The 15,610-nt window shown below is 52.8% G+C and overlaps 29 non-coding genes and 1 pseudogene across 29 annotated transcripts; all 30 read left to right on the top strand.

Annotated features, from left to right (window-relative positions):
* Window positions 1-25: 25 nt before the first annotated feature.
* Window positions 26-144, top strand: LOC137795695 (5S ribosomal RNA). The gene has a single exon (XR_011078435.1). It is a non-coding gene; the product is annotated as a 5S ribosomal RNA (ribosomal RNA).
* Window positions 145-498: 354 nt separating this feature from the next.
* On the top strand, window positions 499-617 carry LOC137795694 (5S ribosomal RNA). The gene has a single exon (XR_011078434.1). It is a non-coding gene; the product is annotated as a 5S ribosomal RNA (ribosomal RNA).
* Window positions 618-962: 345 nt separating this feature from the next.
* On the top strand, window positions 963-1,081 carry LOC137795692 (5S ribosomal RNA). The gene has a single exon (XR_011078433.1). It is a non-coding gene; the product is annotated as a 5S ribosomal RNA (ribosomal RNA).
* Window positions 1,082-1,435: 354 nt separating this feature from the next.
* On the top strand, window positions 1,436-1,554 carry LOC137795691 (5S ribosomal RNA). Its single transcript, XR_011078432.1, has one exon. It is a non-coding gene; the product is annotated as a 5S ribosomal RNA (ribosomal RNA).
* A 345-nt stretch (window positions 1,555-1,899) lies between these two features.
* LOC137795690 (5S ribosomal RNA) lies at window positions 1,900-2,018 on the top strand. Its single transcript, XR_011078431.1, has one exon. It is a non-coding gene; the product is annotated as a 5S ribosomal RNA (ribosomal RNA).
* Window positions 2,019-2,601: 583 nt separating this feature from the next.
* On the top strand, window positions 2,602-2,720 carry LOC137795689 (5S ribosomal RNA). Its single transcript, XR_011078430.1, has one exon. It is a non-coding gene; the product is annotated as a 5S ribosomal RNA (ribosomal RNA).
* Window positions 2,721-3,303: 583 nt separating this feature from the next.
* On the top strand, window positions 3,304-3,422 carry LOC137795688 (5S ribosomal RNA). The gene has a single exon (XR_011078429.1). It is a non-coding gene; the product is annotated as a 5S ribosomal RNA (ribosomal RNA).
* Window positions 3,423-3,776: 354 nt separating this feature from the next.
* On the top strand, window positions 3,777-3,895 carry LOC137795687 (5S ribosomal RNA). The gene has a single exon (XR_011078428.1). It is a non-coding gene; the product is annotated as a 5S ribosomal RNA (ribosomal RNA).
* Window positions 3,896-4,249: 354 nt separating this feature from the next.
* Window positions 4,250-4,368, top strand: LOC137795685 (5S ribosomal RNA). The gene has a single exon (XR_011078426.1). It is a non-coding gene; the product is annotated as a 5S ribosomal RNA (ribosomal RNA).
* A 345-nt stretch (window positions 4,369-4,713) lies between these two features.
* On the top strand, window positions 4,714-4,832 carry LOC137795684 (5S ribosomal RNA). Its single transcript, XR_011078425.1, has one exon. It is a non-coding gene; the product is annotated as a 5S ribosomal RNA (ribosomal RNA).
* A 354-nt stretch (window positions 4,833-5,186) lies between these two features.
* Window positions 5,187-5,305, top strand: LOC137795683 (5S ribosomal RNA). Its single transcript, XR_011078424.1, has one exon. It is a non-coding gene; the product is annotated as a 5S ribosomal RNA (ribosomal RNA).
* A 367-nt stretch (window positions 5,306-5,672) lies between these two features.
* On the top strand, window positions 5,673-5,791 carry LOC137795682 (5S ribosomal RNA). Its single transcript, XR_011078423.1, has one exon. It is a non-coding gene; the product is annotated as a 5S ribosomal RNA (ribosomal RNA).
* Window positions 5,792-6,374: 583 nt separating this feature from the next.
* Window positions 6,375-6,493, top strand: LOC137795751 (5S ribosomal RNA). Its single transcript, XR_011078487.1, has one exon. It is a non-coding gene; the product is annotated as a 5S ribosomal RNA (ribosomal RNA).
* Window positions 6,494-6,847: 354 nt separating this feature from the next.
* LOC137795681 (5S ribosomal RNA) lies at window positions 6,848-6,966 on the top strand. Its single transcript, XR_011078422.1, has one exon. It is a non-coding gene; the product is annotated as a 5S ribosomal RNA (ribosomal RNA).
* Window positions 6,967-7,320: 354 nt separating this feature from the next.
* Window positions 7,321-7,439, top strand: LOC137795680 (5S ribosomal RNA). Its single transcript, XR_011078421.1, has one exon. It is a non-coding gene; the product is annotated as a 5S ribosomal RNA (ribosomal RNA).
* Window positions 7,440-8,022: 583 nt separating this feature from the next.
* LOC137795777 (5S ribosomal RNA) lies at window positions 8,023-8,141 on the top strand (annotated as a pseudogene).
* A 346-nt stretch (window positions 8,142-8,487) lies between these two features.
* Window positions 8,488-8,606, top strand: LOC137795759 (5S ribosomal RNA). The gene has a single exon (XR_011078495.1). It is a non-coding gene; the product is annotated as a 5S ribosomal RNA (ribosomal RNA).
* A 353-nt stretch (window positions 8,607-8,959) lies between these two features.
* On the top strand, window positions 8,960-9,078 carry LOC137795679 (5S ribosomal RNA). The gene has a single exon (XR_011078420.1). It is a non-coding gene; the product is annotated as a 5S ribosomal RNA (ribosomal RNA).
* A 354-nt stretch (window positions 9,079-9,432) lies between these two features.
* LOC137795678 (5S ribosomal RNA) lies at window positions 9,433-9,551 on the top strand. Its single transcript, XR_011078419.1, has one exon. It is a non-coding gene; the product is annotated as a 5S ribosomal RNA (ribosomal RNA).
* Window positions 9,552-9,904: 353 nt separating this feature from the next.
* LOC137795677 (5S ribosomal RNA) lies at window positions 9,905-10,023 on the top strand. Its single transcript, XR_011078418.1, has one exon. It is a non-coding gene; the product is annotated as a 5S ribosomal RNA (ribosomal RNA).
* A 354-nt stretch (window positions 10,024-10,377) lies between these two features.
* LOC137795676 (5S ribosomal RNA) lies at window positions 10,378-10,496 on the top strand. Its single transcript, XR_011078417.1, has one exon. It is a non-coding gene; the product is annotated as a 5S ribosomal RNA (ribosomal RNA).
* A 345-nt stretch (window positions 10,497-10,841) lies between these two features.
* Window positions 10,842-10,960, top strand: LOC137795674 (5S ribosomal RNA). Its single transcript, XR_011078415.1, has one exon. It is a non-coding gene; the product is annotated as a 5S ribosomal RNA (ribosomal RNA).
* Window positions 10,961-11,305: 345 nt separating this feature from the next.
* Window positions 11,306-11,424, top strand: LOC137795673 (5S ribosomal RNA). The gene has a single exon (XR_011078414.1). It is a non-coding gene; the product is annotated as a 5S ribosomal RNA (ribosomal RNA).
* A 583-nt stretch (window positions 11,425-12,007) lies between these two features.
* On the top strand, window positions 12,008-12,126 carry LOC137795672 (5S ribosomal RNA). Its single transcript, XR_011078413.1, has one exon. It is a non-coding gene; the product is annotated as a 5S ribosomal RNA (ribosomal RNA).
* A 354-nt stretch (window positions 12,127-12,480) lies between these two features.
* LOC137795671 (5S ribosomal RNA) lies at window positions 12,481-12,599 on the top strand. The gene has a single exon (XR_011078412.1). It is a non-coding gene; the product is annotated as a 5S ribosomal RNA (ribosomal RNA).
* A 345-nt stretch (window positions 12,600-12,944) lies between these two features.
* Window positions 12,945-13,063, top strand: LOC137795670 (5S ribosomal RNA). Its single transcript, XR_011078411.1, has one exon. It is a non-coding gene; the product is annotated as a 5S ribosomal RNA (ribosomal RNA).
* Window positions 13,064-13,417: 354 nt separating this feature from the next.
* Window positions 13,418-13,536, top strand: LOC137795735 (5S ribosomal RNA). The gene has a single exon (XR_011078472.1). It is a non-coding gene; the product is annotated as a 5S ribosomal RNA (ribosomal RNA).
* A 345-nt stretch (window positions 13,537-13,881) lies between these two features.
* On the top strand, window positions 13,882-14,000 carry LOC137795825 (5S ribosomal RNA). Its single transcript, XR_011078550.1, has one exon. It is a non-coding gene; the product is annotated as a 5S ribosomal RNA (ribosomal RNA).
* Window positions 14,001-14,583: 583 nt separating this feature from the next.
* LOC137795824 (5S ribosomal RNA) lies at window positions 14,584-14,702 on the top strand. Its single transcript, XR_011078549.1, has one exon. It is a non-coding gene; the product is annotated as a 5S ribosomal RNA (ribosomal RNA).
* A 354-nt stretch (window positions 14,703-15,056) lies between these two features.
* On the top strand, window positions 15,057-15,175 carry LOC137795823 (5S ribosomal RNA). Its single transcript, XR_011078548.1, has one exon. It is a non-coding gene; the product is annotated as a 5S ribosomal RNA (ribosomal RNA).
* Window positions 15,176-15,610: the final 435 nt, after the last annotated feature.

Below are 15,610 nucleotides of genomic sequence, written 5' to 3'. Positions count from 1 at the left end.
AGTGCGTCTGGCAGGCTGAGCCTTCGCTTACGGCCATACCACCCTGAACACGCCCGATCTCGTCTGATCTCGGAAGCTAAGCAGGGTCGGGCCTGGTCAGTACTTGGATGGGAGACCGCCTGGGAATACCAGGTGCTGTAAGCTTTTCTTTTTTGGGGGGAGAGGGGGGGCTGATGTATTTTCGGGACATCCGTATTTCTTCACTCGCTGACGGGCTGTTCCGGAGCCCTGAGGTCAGAGCATAGAACCCTGGAACCCCGAGGTTACAGCATAGAACGCTGAAGTCAGAACATAGAACCCTAGAACCTTGTGGTTAGAGCCTTGAAGCCTGAGGTGAGAGCATCCAACACCAGAAACCCGGAGCTTTAAATGGTTGCCAAAATTGATGAAATTCAAGGCCGGAGACGAGGCGCTCTGAATTTCAAAGAGTCCCCTGCGGAAAAGCGGCAGGGCCCTCTACCCCAGTCTTTAAAAGTGCGTCTGGCAGGCTGAGCCTTCGCTTACGGCCATACCACCCTGAACACGCCCGATCTCGTCTGATCTCGGAAGCTAAGCAGGGTCGGGCCTGGTCAGTACTTGGATGGGAGACCGCCTGGGAATACCAGGTGCTGTAAGCTTTTCTTTTTTGGGGGGGGAGGGGGGGCTGATGTATTTTCGGGACATCCGTATTTCTTCACTCGCTGACGGGCTGTTCCGGAGCCCTGAGGTCAGAGCATAGAACCCTGGAACCCCGAGGTTACAGCATAGAACGCTGAAGTCAGAGCATAGAACCCTAGAACCTTGTGGTTAGAGCATAGAAGCCTGAGGTGAGAGCGTCCAACCCCGAGCTTTAAATGGTTGCCAAAATTGATGAAATTCAAGGCCGGAGACGAGGCGCTCTGAATTTCAAAGAGTCCCCTGCGGAGAAGCGGCAGGGCCCTCTACCCCAGTCTTTAAAAGTGCGTCTGGCAGGCTGAGCCTTCGCTTACGGCCATACCACCCTGAACACGCCCGATCTCGTCTGATCTCGGAAGCTAAGCAGGGTCGGGCCTGGTCAGTACTTGGATGGGAGACCGCCTGGGAATACCAGGTGCTGTAAGCTTTTCTTTTTTGGGGGGAGAGGGGGGGCTGATGTATTTTCGGGACATCCGTATTTCTTCACTCGCTGACGGGCTGTTCCGGAGCCCTGAGGTCAGAGCATAGAACCCTGGAACCCCGAGGTTACAGCATAGAACGCTGAAGTCAGAACATAGAACCCTAGAACCTTGTGGTTAGAGCCTTGAAGCCTGAGGTGAGAGCATCCAACACCAGAAACCCGGAGCTTTAAATGGTTGCCAAAATTGATGAAATTCAAGGCCGGAGACGAGGCGCTCTGAATTTCAAAGAGTCCCCTGCGGAAAAGCGGCAGGGCCCTCTACCCCAGTCTTTAAAAGTGCGTCTGGCCGGCTGAGCCTTCGCTTACGGCCATACCACCCTGAACACGCCCGATCTCGTCTGATCTCGGAAGCTAAGCAGGGTCGGGCCTGGTCAGTACTTGGATGGGAGACCGCCTGGGAATACCAGGTGCTGTAAGCTTTTCTTTTTTGGGGGGGGAGGGGGGGCTGATGTATTTTCGGGACATCCGTATTTCTTCACTCGCTGACGGGCTGTTCCGGAGCCCTGAGGTCAGAGCATAGAACCCTGGAACCCCGAGGTTACAGCATAGAACGCTGAAGTCAGAGCATAGAACCCTAGAACCTTGTGGTTAGAGCATAGAAGCCTGAGGTGAGAGCGTCCAACCCCGAGCTTTAAATGGTTGCCAAAATTGATGAAATTCAAGGCAGGAGACGAGGCGCTCTGAATTTCAAAGAGTCCCCTGCGGAGAAGCGGCAGGGCCCTCTACCCCAGTCTTTAAAAGTGCGTCTGGCAGGCTGAGCCTTCGCTTACGGCCATACCACCCTGAACACGCCCGATCTCGTCTGATCTCGGAAGCTAAGCAGGGTCGGGCCTGGTCAGTACTTGGATGGGAGACCGCCTGGGAATACCAGGTGCTGTAAGCTTTTCTTCTTTTTTTTACTCTCCTCCTAAAAGTGCAGGGGTTGTGAACAGTGTGTGCTCATTGAAAATGGTTCACCATATATGTTCTTTACAGAAAATTGGCCAAAGCCAATAAGGAGTCAGAGTTTTTGGAAAGATATAAGTCCTACCATTTGTCTTTGGATTGAAAAAAGAAAGAAAAGCGCCCCCACACACCTGCCCAGCACACAAGGTTCATTTGAATGTCTTAATGACTGCTTCCGGGACCTTTTGGGGGGCTGATGTATTTTCGGGATGTCCGTATTTCTTCACTCGCTGACGGGCTGTTCCGGAGCCCTGAAGTCAGAGCATAGAACCCTGGAACCTCGAGGTTACAGCATAGAACGCTGAAGTCAGAACATAGAACCCTAGAACCTTGTGGTTAGAGCGTTGAAGCCTGAGGTGAGAGCATCCAACACCAGAAACCCGGAGCTTTAAATGGTTGCCAAAATTGATGAAATTCAAGGCCGGAGACGAGGCGCTCTGAATTTCAAAGAGTCCCCTGCGGAGAAGCGGCAGGGCCCTCTACCCCAGTCTTTAAAAGTGCGTCTGGCAGGCTGAGCCTTCGCTTACGGCCATACCACCCTGAACACGCCCGATCTCGTCTGATCTCGGAAGCTAAGCAGGGTCGGGCCTGGTCAGTACTTGGATGGGAGACCGCCTGGGAATACCAGGTGCTGTAAGCTTTTCTTCTTTTTTTTACTCTCCTCCTAAAAGTGCAGGGGTTGTGAACAGTGTGTGCTCATTGAAAATGGTTCACCATATATGTTCTTTACAGAAAATTGGCCAAAGCCAATAAGGAGTCAGAGTTTTTGGAAAGATATAAGTCCTACCATTTGTCTTTGGATTGAAAAAAGAAAGAAAAGCGCCCCCACACACCTGCCCAGCACACAAGGTTCATTTGAATGTCTTAATGACTGCTTCCGGGACCTTTTGGGGGGCTGATGTATTTTCGGGATGTCCGTATTTCTTCACTCGCTGACGGGCTGTTCCGGAGCCCTGAAGTCAGAGCATAGAACCCTGGAACCTCGAGGTTACAGCATAGAACGCTGAAGTCAGAACATAGAACCCTAGAACCTTGTGGTTAGAGCGTTGAAGCCTGAGGTGAGAGCATCCAACACCAGAAACCCGGAGCTTTAAATGGTTGCCAAAATTGATGAAATTCAAGGCCGGAGACGAGGCGCTCTGAATTTCAAAGAGTCCGCTGCGGAGAAGCGGCAGGGCCCTCTACCCCAGTCTTTAAAAGTGCGTCTGGCAGGCTGAGCCTTCGCTTACGGCCATACCACCCTGAACACGCCCGATCTCGTCTGATCTCGGAAGCTAAGCAGGGTCGGGCCTGGTCAGTACTTGGATGGGAGACCGCCTGGGAATACCAGGTGCTGTAAGCTTTTCTTTTTTTGGGGGGGAGGGGGGGCTGATGTATTTTCGGGACATCCGTATTTCTTCACTCGCTGACGGGCTGTTCCGGAGCCCTGAGGTCAGAGCATAGAACCCTGGAACCCCGAGGTTACAGCATAGAACGCTGAAGTCAGAACATAGAACCCTAGAACCTTGTGGTTAGAGCCTTGAAGCCTGAGGTGAGAGCATCCAACACCAGAAACCCGGAGCTTTAAATGGTTGCCAAAATTGATGAAATTCAAGGCCGGAGACGAGGCGCTCTGAATTTCAAAGAGTCCCCTGCGGAGAAGCGGCAGGGCCCTCTACCCCAGTCTTTAAAAGTGCGTCTGGCAGGCTGAGCCTTCGCTTACGGCCATACCACCCTGAACACGCCCGATCTCGTCTGATCTCGGAAGCTAAGCAGGGTCGGGCCTGGTCAGTACTTGGATGGGAGACCGCCTGGGAATACCAGGTGCTGTAAGCTTTTCTTTTTTTGGGGGGGAGGGGGGGCTGATGTATTTTCGGGACATCCGTATTTCTTCACTCGCTGACGGGCTGTTCCGGAGCCCTGAGGTCAGAGCATAGAACCCTGGAACCCCGAGGTTACAGCATAGAACGCTGAAGTCAGAACATAGAACCCTAGAACCTTGTGGTTAGAGCCTTGAAGCCTGAGGTGAGAGCATCCAACACCAGAAACCCGGAGCTTTAAATGGTTGCCAAAATTGATGAAATTCAAGGCCGGAGACGAGGCGCTCTGAATTTCAAAGAGTCCCCTGCGGAGAAGCGGCAGGGCCCTCTACCCCAGTCTTTAAAAGTGCGTCTGGCAGGCTGAGCCTTCGCTTACGGCCATACCACCCTGAACACGCCCGATCTCGTCTGATCTCGGAAGCTAAGCAGGGTCGGGCCTGGTCAGTACTTGGATGGGAGACCGCCTGGGAATACCAGGTGCTGTAAGCTTTTCTTTTTTGGGGGGGGAGGGGGGGCTGATGTATTTTCGGGACATCCGTATTTCTTCACTCGCTGACGGGCTGTTCCGGAGCCCTGAGGTCAGAGCATAGAACCCTGGAACCCCGAGGTTACAGCATAGAACGCTGAAGTCAGAGCATAGAACCCTAGAACCTTGTGGTTAGAGCATAGAAGCCTGAGGTGAGAGCGTCCAACCCCGAGCTTTAAATGGTTGCCAAAATTGATGAAATTCAAGGCCGGAGACGAGGCGCTCTGAATTTCAAAGAGTCCCCTGCGGAGAAGCGGCAGGGCCCTCTACCCCAGTCTTTAAAAGTGCGTCTGGCAGGCTGAGCCTTCGCTTACGGCCATACCACCCTGAACACGCCCGATCTCGTCTGATCTCGGAAGCTAAGCAGGGTCGGGCCTGGTCAGTACTTGGATGGGAGACCGCCTGGGAATACCAGGTGCTGTAAGCTTTTCTTTTTTGGGGGGAGAGGGGGGGCTGATGTATTTTCGGGACATCCGTATTTCTTCACTCGCTGACGGGCTGTTCCGGAGCCCTGAGGTCAGAGCATAGAACCCTGGAACCCCGAGGTTACAGCATAGAACGCTGAAGTCAGAACATAGAACCCTAGAACCTTGTGGTTAGAGCCTTGAAGCCTGAGGTGAGAGCATCCAACACCAGAAACCCGGAGCTTTAAATGGTTGCCAAAATTGATGAAATTCAAGGCCGGAGACGAGGCGCTCTGAATTTCAAAGAGTCCCCTGCGGAGAAGCGGCAGGGCCCTCTACCCCAGTCTTTAAAAGTGCGTCTGGCAGGCTGAGCCTTCGCTTACGGCCATACCACCCTGAACACGCCCGATCTCGTCTGATCTCGGAAGCTAAGCAGGGTCGGGCCTGGTCAGTACTTGGATGGGAGACCGCCTGGGAATACCAGGTGCTGTAAGCTTTTCTTTTTTTGGGGGGGAGGGGGGGCTGATGTATTTTCGGGACATCCGTATTTCTTCACTCGCTGACGGGCTGTTCCGGAGCCCTGAGGTCAGAGCATAGACCCTGGAACCCCGAGGTTACAGCATAGAACGCTGAAGTCAGAACATAGAACCCTAGAACCTTGTGGTTAGAGCCTTGAAGCCTGAGGTGAGAGCATCCAACACCAGAAACCCGGAGCGTCCAACCCCGAGCTTTAAATGGTTGCCAAAATTGATGAAATTCAAGGCAGGAGACGAGGCGCTCTGAATTTCAAAGAGTCCCCTGCGGAGAAGCGGCAGGGCCCTCTACCCCAGTCTTTAAAAGTGCGTCTGGCAGGCTGAGCCTTCGCTTACGGCCATACCACCCTGAACACGCCCGATCTCGTCTGATCTCGGAAGCTAAGCAGGGTCGGGCCTGGTCAGTACTTGGATGGGAGACCGCCTGGGAATACCAGGTGCTGTAAGCTTTTCTTCTTTTTTTTACTCTCCTCCTAAAAGTGCAGGGGTTGTGAACAGTGTGTGCTCATTGAAAATGGTTCACCATATATGTTCTTTACAGAAAATTGGCCAAAGCCAATAAGGAGTCAGAGTTTTTGGAAAGATATAAGTCCTACCATTTGTCTTTGGATTGAAAAAAGAAAGAAAAGCGCCCCCACACACCTGCCCAGCACACAAGGTTCATTTGAATGTCTTAATGACTGCTTCCGGGACCTTTTGGGGGGCTGATGTATTTTCGGGATGTCCGTATTTCTTCACTCGCTGACGGGCTGTTCCGGAGCCCTGAAGTCAGAGCATAGAACCCTGGAACCTCGAGGTTACAGCATAGAACGCTGAAGTCAGAACATAGAACCCTAGAACCTTGTGGTTAGAGCGTTGAAGCCTGAGGTGAGAGCATCCAACACCAGAAACCCGGAGCTTTAAATGGTTGCCAAAATTGATGAAATTCAAGGCCGGAGACGAGGCGCTCTGAATTTCAAAGAGTCCGCTGCGGAGAAGCGGCAGGGCCCTCTACCCCAGTCTTTAAAAGTGCGTCTGGCAGGCTGAGCCTTCGCTTACGGCCATACCACCCTGAACACGCCCGATCTCGTCTGATCTCGGAAGCTAAGCAGGGTCGGGCCTGGTCAGTACTTGGATGGGAGACCGCCTGGTAATACCAGGTGCTGTAAGCTTTTCTTTTTTTGGGGGGGAGGGGGGGCTGATGTATTTTCGGGACATCCGTATTTCTTCACTCGCTGACGGGCTGTTCCGGAGCCCTGAGGTCAGAGCATAGAACCCTGGAACCCCGAGGTTACAGCATAGAACGCTGAAGTCAGAACATAGAACCCTAGAACCTTGTGGTTAGAGCCTTGAAGCCTGAGGTGAGAGCATCCAACACCAGAAACCCGGAGCTTTAAATGGTTGCCAAAATTGATGAAATTCAAGGCCGGAGACGAGGCGCTCTGAATTTCAAAGAGTCCCCTGCGGAGAAGCGGCAGGGCCCTCTACCCCAGTCTTTAAAAGTGCGTCTGGCAGGCTGAGCCTTCGCTTACGGCCATACCACCCTGAACACGCCCGATCTCGTCTGATCTCGGAAGCTAAGCAGGGTCGGGCCTGGTCAGTACTTGGATGGGAGACCGCCTGGGAATACCAGGTGCTGTAAGCTTTTCTTTTTTTGGGGGGGAGGGGGGGCTGATGTATTTTCGGGACATCCGTATTTCTTCACTCGCTGACGGGCTGTTCCGGAGCCCTGAGGTCAGAGCATAGAACCCTGGAACCCCGAGGTTACAGCATAGAACGCTGAAGTCAGAACATAGAACCCTAGAACCTTGTGGTTAGAGCCTTGAAGCCTGAGGTGAGAGCATCCAACACCAGAAACCCGGAGCTTTAAATGGTTGCCAAAATTGATGAAATTCAAGGCCGGAGACGAGGCGCTCTGAATTTCAAAGAGTCCCCTGCGGAGAAGCGGCAGGGCCCTCTACCCCAGTCTTTAAAAGTGCGTCTGGCAGGCTGAGCCTTCGCTTACGGCCATACCACCCTGAACACGCCCGATCTCGTCTGATCTCGGAAGCTAAGCAGGGTCGGGCCTGGTCAGTACTTGGATGGGAGACCGCCTGGGAATACCAGGTGCTGTAAGCTTTTCTTCTTTTTTTTACTCTCCTCCTAAAAGTGCAGGGGTTGTGAACAGTGTGTGCTCATTGAAAATGGTTCACCATATATGTTCTTTACAGAAAATTGGCCAAAGCCAATAAGGAGTCAGAGTTTTTGGAAAGATATAAGTCCTACCATTTGTCTTTGGATTGAAAAAAGAAAGAAAAGCGCCCCCACACACCTGCCCAGCACACAAGGTTCATTTGAATGTCTTAATGACTGCTTCCGGGACCTTTTGGGGGGCTGATGTATTTTCGGGACGTCCGTATTTCTTCACTCGCTGACGGGCTGTTCCGGAGCCCTGAAGTCAGAGCATAGAATCCTGGAACCTCGAGGTTACAGCATAGAACGCTGAAGTCAGAACATAGAACCCTAGAACCTTGTGGTTAGAGCGTTGAAGCCTGAGGTGAGAGCATCCAACACCAGAAACCCGGAGCTTTAAATGGTTGCCAAAATTGATGAAATTCAAGGCCGGAGACGAGGCGCTCTGAATTTCAAAGAGTCCCCTGCGGAGAAGCGGCAGGGCCCTCTACCCCAGTCTTTAAAAGTGCGTCTGGCAGGCTGAGCCTTCGCTTACGGCCATACCACCCTGAACAGGCCCGATCTCGTCTGATCTCGGAAGCTAAGCACGGTCGGGCCTGGTCAGTACTTGGACTGGAGACCGCCTGGGAATACCAGGTGCTGTAAGCTTTTCTTTTTTTGGGGGGGAGGGGGGGCTGATGTATTTTCGGGACATCCGTATTTCTTCACTCGCTGACGGGCTGTTCCGGAGCCCTGAGGTCAGAGCATAGAACCCTGGAACCCAGAGGTTACAGCATAGAACGCTGAAGTCAGAGCATAGAACCCTAGAACCTTGTGGTTAGAGCATAGAAGCCTGAGGTGAGAGCGTCCAACCCCGAGCTTTAAATGGGTTGCCAAAATTGATGAAATTCAAGGCCGGAGACGAGGCGCTCTGAATTTCAAAGAGTCCGCTGCGGAGAAGCGGCAGGGCCCTCTACCCCAGTCTTTAAAAGTGCGTCTGGCAGGCTGAGCCTTCGCTTACGGCCATACCACCCTGAACCAGCCCGATCTCGTCTGATCTCGGAAGCTAAGCAGGGTCGGGCCTGGTCAGTACTTGGATGGGAGACCGCCTGGGAATACCAGGTGCTGTAAGCTTTTCTTTTTTTGGGGGGGAGGGGGGGCTGATGTATTTTCGGGACATCCGTATTTCTTCACTCGCTGACGGGCTGTTCCGGAGCCCTGAGGTCAGAGCATAGACCCTGGAACCCCGAGGTTACAGCATAGAACGCTGAAGTCAGAACATAGAACCCTAGAACCTTGTGGTTAGAGCCTTGAAGCCTGAGGTGAGAGCATCCAACACCAGAAACCCGGAGCTTTAAATGGTTGCCAAAATTGATGAAATTCAAGGCCGGAGACGAGGCGCTCTGAATTTCAAAGAGTCCCCTGCGGAGAAGCGGCAGGGCCCTCTACCCCAGTCTTTAAAAGTGCGTCTGGCAGGCTGAGCCTTCGCTTACGGCCATACCACCCTGAACACGCCCGATCTCGTCTGATCTCGGAAGCTAAGCAGGGTCGGGCCTGGTCAGTACTTGGATGGGAGACCGCCTGGGAATACCAGGTGCTGTAAGCTTTTCTTTTTTGGGGGGAGAGGGGGGGCTGATGTATTTTCGGGACATCCGTATTTCTTCACTCGCTGACGGGCTGTTCCGGAGCCCTGAGGTCAGAGCATAGAACCCTGGAACCCCGAGGTTACAGCATAGAACGCTGAAGTCAGAACATAGAACCCTAGAACCTTGTGGTTAGAGCCTTGAAGCCTGAGGTGAGAGCATCCAACACCAGAAACCCGGAGCTTTAAATGGTTGCCAAAATTGATGAAATTCAAGGCCGGAGACGAGGCGCTCTGAATTTCAAAGAGTCCCCTGCGGAGAAGCGGCAGGGCCCTCTACCCCAGTCTTTAAAAGTGCGTCTGGCAGGCTGAGCCTTCGCTTACGGCCATACCACCCTGAACACGCCCGATCTCGTCTGATCTCGGAAGCTAAGCAGGGTCGGGCCTGGTCAGTACTTGGATGGGAGACCGCCTGGGAATACCAGGTGCTGTAAGCTTTTCTTTTTTTGGGGGGGAGGGGGGGCTGATGTATTTTCGGGACATCCGTATTTCTTCACTCGCTGACGGGCTGTTCCGGAGCCCTGAGGTCAGAGCATAGACCCTGGAACCCCGAGGTTACAGCATAGAACGCTGAAGTCAGAACATAGAACCCTAGAACCTTGTGGTTAGAGCCTTGAAGCCTGAGGTGAGAGCATCCAACACCAGAAACCCGGAGCTTTAAATGGTTGCCAAAATTGATGAAATTCAAGGCCGGAGACGAGGCGCTCTGAATTTCAAAGAGTCCCCTGCGGAGAAGCGGCAGGGCCCTCTACCCCAGTCTTTAAAAGTGCGTCTGGCAGGCTGAGCCTTCGCTTACGGCCATACCACCCTGAACACGCCCGATCTCGTCTGATCTCGGAAGCTAAGCAGGGTCGGGCCTGGTCAGTACTTGGATGGGAGACCGCCTGGGAATACCAGGTGCTGTAAGCTTTTCTTTTTTGGGGGGAGAGGGGGGGCTGATGTATTTTCGGGACATCCGTATTTCTTCACTCGCTGACGGGCTGTTCCGGAGCCCTGAGGTCAGAGCATAGAACCCTGGAACCCCGAGGTTACAGCATAGAACGCTGAAGTCAGAACATAGAACCCTAGAACCTTGTGGTTAGAGCCTTGAAGCCTGAGGTGAGAGCATCCAACACCAGAAACCCGGAGCTTTAAATGGTTGCCAAAATTGATGAAATTCAAGGCCGGAGACGAGGCGCTCTGAATTTCAAAGAGTCCCCTGCGGAGAAGCGGCAGGGCCCTCTACCCCAGTCTTTAAAAGTGCGTCTGGCAGGCTGAGCCTTCGCTTACGGCCATACCACCCTGAACACGCCCGATCTCGTCTGATCTCGGAAGCTAAGCAGGGTCGGGCCTGGTCAGTACTTGGATGGGAGACCGCCTGGGAATACCAGGTGCTGTAAGCTTTTCTTTTTTGGGGGGGGAGGGGGGGCTGATGTATTTTCGGGACATCCGTATTTCTTCACTCGCTGACGGGCTGTTCCGGAGCCCTGAGGTCAGAGCATAGAACCCTGGAACCCCGAGGTTACAGCATAGAACGCTGAAGTCAGAGCATAGAACCCTAGAACCTTGTGGTTAGAGCATAGAAGCCTGAGGTGAGAGCGTCCAACCCCGAGCTTTAAATGGTTGCCAAAATTGATGAAATTCAAGGCCGGAGACGAGGCGCTCTGAATTTCAAAGAGTCCCCTGCGGAAAAGCGGCAGGGCCCTCTACCCCAGTCTTTAAAAGTGCGTCTGGCAGGCTGAGCCTTCGCTTACGGCCATACCACCCTGAACACGCCCGATCTCGTCTGATCTCGGAAGCTAAGCAGGGTCGGGCCTGGTCAGTACTTGGATGGGAGACCGCCTGGGAATACCAGGTGCTGTAAGCTTTTCTTTTTTGGGGGGGGAGGGGGGGCTGATGTATTTTCGGGACATCCGTATTTCTTCACTCGCTGACGGGCTGTTCCGGAGCCCTGAGGTCAGAGCATAGAACCCTGGAACCCCGAGGTTACAGCATAGAACGCTGAAGTCAGAGCATAGAACCCTAGAACCTTGTGGTTAGAGCATAGAAGCCTGAGGTGAGAGCGTCCAACCCCGAGCTTTAAATGGTTGCCAAAATTGATGAAATTCAAGGCAGGAGACGAGGCGCTCTGAATTTCAAAGAGTCCCCTGCGGAGAAGCGGCAGGGCCCTCTACCCCAGTCTTTAAAAGTGCGTCTGGCAGGCTGAGCCTTCGCTTACGGCCATACCACCCTGAACACGCCCGATCTCGTCTGATCTCGGAAGCTAAGCAGGGTCGGGCCTGGTCAGTACTTGGATGGGAGACCGCCTGGGAATACCAGGTGCTGTAAGCTTTTCTTCTTTTTTTTACTCTCCTCCTAAAAGTGCAGGGGTTGTGAACAGTGTGTGCTCATTGAAAATGGTTCACCATATATGTTCTTTACAGAAAATTGGCCAAAGCCAATAAGGAGTCAGAGTTTTTGGAAAGATATAAGTCCTACCATTTGTCTTTGGATTGAAAAAAGAAAGAAAAGCGCCCCCACACACCTGCCCAGCACACAAGGTTCATTTGAATGTCTTAATGACTGCTTCCGGGACCTTTTGGGGGGCTGATGTATTTTCGGGATGTCCGTATTTCTTCACTCGCTGACGGGCTGTTCCGGAGCCCTGAAGTCAGAGCATAGAACCCTGGAACCTCGAGGTTACAGCATAGAACGCTGAAGTCAGAACATAGAACCCTAGAACCTTGTGGTTAGAGCCTTGAAGCCTGAGGTGAGAGCATCCAACACCAGAAACCCGGAGCTTTAAATGGTTGCCAAAATTGATGAAATTCAAGGCCGGAGACGAGGCGCTCTGAATTTCAAAGAGTCCGCTGCGGAGAAGCGGCAGGGCCCTCTACCCCAGTCTTTAAAAGTGCGTCTGGCAGGCTGAGCCTTCGCTTACGGCCATACCACCCTGAACACGCCCGATCTCGTCTGATCTCGGAAGCTAAGCAGGGTCGGGCCTGGTCAGTACTTGGATGGGAGACCGCCTGGGAATACCAGGTGCTGTAAGCTTTTCTTTTTTTGGGGGGGAGGGGGGGCTGATGTATTTTCGGGACATCCGTATTTCTTCACTCGCTGACGGGCTGTTCCGGAGCCCTGAGGTCAGAGCATAGAACCCTGGAACCCCGAGGTTACAGCATAGAACGCTGAAGTCAGAACATAGAACCCTAGAACCTTGTGGTTAGAGCCTTGAAGCCTGAGGTGAGAGCATCCAACACCAGAAACCCGGAGCTTTAAATGGTTGCCAAAATTGATGAAATTCAAGGCCGGAGACGAGGCGCTCTGAATTTCAAAGAGTCCCCTGCGGAGAAGCGGCAGGGCCCTCTACCCCAGTCTTTAAAAGTGCGTCTGGCAGGCTGAGCCTTCGCTTACGGCCATACCACCCTGAACACGCCCGATCTCGTCTGATCTCGGAAGCTAAGCAGGGTCGGGCCTGGTCAGTACTTGGATGGGAGACCGCCTGGGAATACCAGGTGCTGTAAGCTTTTCTTTTTTTGGGGGGGAGGGGGGGCTGATGTATTTTCGGGACATCCGTATTTCTTCACTCGCTGACGGGCTGTTCCGGAGCCCTGAGGTCAGAGCATAGAACCCTGGAACCCCGAGGTTACAGCATAGAACGCTGAAGTCAGAGCATAGAACCCTAGAACCTTGTGGTTAGAGCATAGAAGCCTGAGGTGAGAGCGTCCAACCCCGAGCTTTAAATGGTTGCCAAAATTGATGAAATTCAAGGCCGGAGACGAGGCGCTCTGAATTTCAAAGAGTCCCCTGCGGAGAAGCGGCAGGGCCCTCTACCCCAGTCTTTAAAAGTGCGTCTGGCAGGCTGAGCCTTCGCTTACGGCCATACCACCCTGAACACGCCCGATCTCGTCTGATCTCGGAAGCTAAGCAGGGTCGGGCCTGGTCAGTACTTGGATGGGAGACCGCCTGGGAATACCAGGTGCTGTAAGCTTTTCTTTTTTGGGGGGAGAGGGGGGGCTGATGTATTTTCGGGACATCCGTATTTCTTCACTCGCTGACGGGCTGTTCCGGAGCCCTGAGGTCAGAGCATAGAACCCTGGAACCCCGAGGTTACAGCATAGAACGCTGAAGTCAGAACATAGAACCCTAGAACCTTGTGGTTAGAGCCTTGAAGCCTGAGGTGAGAGCATCCAACACCAGAAACCCGGAGCTTTAAATGGTTGCCAAAATTGATGAAATTCAAGGCCGGAGACGAGGCGCTCTGAATTTCAAAGAGTCCCCTGCGGAAAAGCGGCAGGGCCCTCTACCCCAGTCTTTAAAAGTGCGTCTGGCAGGCTGAGCCTTCGTTTACGGCCATACCACCCTGAACACGCCCGATCTCGTCTGATCTCGGAAGCTAAGCAGGGTCGGGCCTGGTCAGTACTTGGATGGGAGACCGCCTGGGAATACCAGGTGCTGTAAGCTTTTCTTTTTTGGGGGGGGAGGGGGGGCTGATGTATTTTCGGGACATCCGTATTTCTTCACTCGCTGACGGGCTGTTCCGGAGCCCTGAGGTCAGAGCATAGAACCCTGGAACCCCGAGGTTACAGCATAGAACGCTGAAGTCAGAGCATAGAACCCTAGAACCTTGTGGTTAGAGCATAGAAGCCTGAGGTGAGAGCGTCCAACCCCGAGCTTTAAATGGTTGCCAAAATTGATGAAATTCAAGGCAGGAGACGAGGCGCTCTGAATTTCAAAGAGTCCCCTGCGGAGAAGCGGCAGGGCCCTCTACCCCAGTCTTTAAAAGTGCGTCTGGCAGGCTGAGCCTTCGCTTACGGCCATACCACCCTGAACACGCCCGATCTCGTCTGATCTCGGAAGCTAAGCAGGGTCGGGCCTGGTCAGTACTTGGATGGGAGACCGCCTGGGAATACCAGGTGCTGTAAGCTTTTCTTCTTTTTTTTACTCTCCTCCTAAAAGTGCAGGGGTTGTGAACAGTGTGTGCTCATTGAAAATGGTTCACCATATATGTTCTTTACAGAAAATTGGCCAAAGCCAATAAGGAGTCAGAGTTTTTGGAAAGATATAAGTCCTACCATTTGTCTTTGGATTGAAAAAAGAAAGAAAAGCGCCCCCACACACCTGCCCAGCACACAAGGTTCATTTGAATGTCTTAATGACTGCTTCCGGGACCTTTTGGGGGGCTGATGTATTTTCGGGATGTCCGTATTTCTTCACTCGCTGACGGGCTGTTCCGGAGCCCTGAAGTCAGAGCATAGAACCCTGGAACCTCGAGGTTACAGCATAGAACGCTGAAGTCAGAACATAGAACCCTAGAACCTTGTGGTTAGAGCCTTGAAGCCTGAGGTGAGAGCATCCAACACCAGAAACCCGGAGCTTTAAATGGTTGCCAAAATTGATGAAATTCAAGGCCGGAGACGAGGCGCTCTGAATTTCAAAGAGTCCGCTGCGGAGAAGCGGCAGGGCCCTCTACCCCAGTCTTTAAAAGTGCGTCTGGCAGGCTGAGCCTTCGCTTACGGCCATACCACCCTGAACACGCCCGATCTCGTCTGATCTCGGAAGCTAAGCAGGGTCGGGCCTGGTCAGTACTTGGATGGGAGACCGCCTGGGAATACCAGGTGCTGTAAGCTTTTCTTTTTTTGGGGGGGAGGGTGGGCTGATGTATTTTCGGGACATCCGTATTTCTTCACTCGCTGACGGGCTGTTCCGGAGCCCTGAGGTCAGAGCATAGAACCCTGGAACCCCGAGGTTACAGCATAGAACGCTGAAGTCAGAACATAGAACCCTAGAACCTTGTGGTTAGAGCCTTGAAGCCTGAGGTGAGAGCATCCAACACCAGAAACCCGGAGCTTTAAATGGTTGCCAAAATTGATGAAATTCAAGGCCGGAGACGAGGCGCTCTGAATTTCAAAGAGTCCCCTGCGGAGAAGCGGCAGGGCCCTCTACCCCAGTCTTTAAAAGTGCGTCTGGCAGGCTGAGCCTTCGCTTACGGCCATACCACCCTGAACACGCCCGATCTCGTCTGATCTCGGAAGCTAAGCAGGGTCGGGCCTGGTCAGTACTTGGATGGGAGACCGCCTGGGAATACCAGGTGCTGTAAGCTTTTCTTCTTTTTTTTACTCTCCTCCTAAAAGTGCAGGGGTTGTGAACAGTGTGTGCTCATTGAAAATGGTTCACCATATATGTTCTTTACAGAAAATTGGCCAAAGCCAATAAGGAGTCAGAGTTTTTGGAAAGATATAAGTCCTACCATTTGTCTTTGGATTGAAAAAAGAAAGAAAAGCGCCCCCACACACCTGCCCAGCACACAAGGTTCATTTGAATGTCTTAATGACTGCTTCCGGGACCTTTTGGGGGGCTGATGTATTTTCGGGACGTCCGTATTTCTTCACTCGCTGACGGGCTGTTCCGGAGCCCTGAAGTCAGAGCATAGAATCCTGGAACCTCGAGGTTACAGCATAGAACGCTGAAGTCAGAACATAGAACCCTAGAACCTTGTGGTTAGAGCGTTGAAGCCTGAGGTGAGAGCATCCAACAC

This window comes from Clinocottus analis, unplaced genomic scaffold (genome assembly GCF_023055335.1).
Source record: "Clinocottus analis isolate CAN_PGR_092001 unplaced genomic scaffold, fCliAna1.0.p SCAF_29, whole genome shotgun sequence".
NCBI classification, from domain to species: Eukaryota; Metazoa; Chordata; class Actinopteri; order Perciformes; family Cottidae; genus Clinocottus; species Clinocottus analis.
The sequence above is the reverse complement of the archived record's forward strand: the minus strand, read 5'-3'. Positions and strand labels throughout refer to the sequence as shown.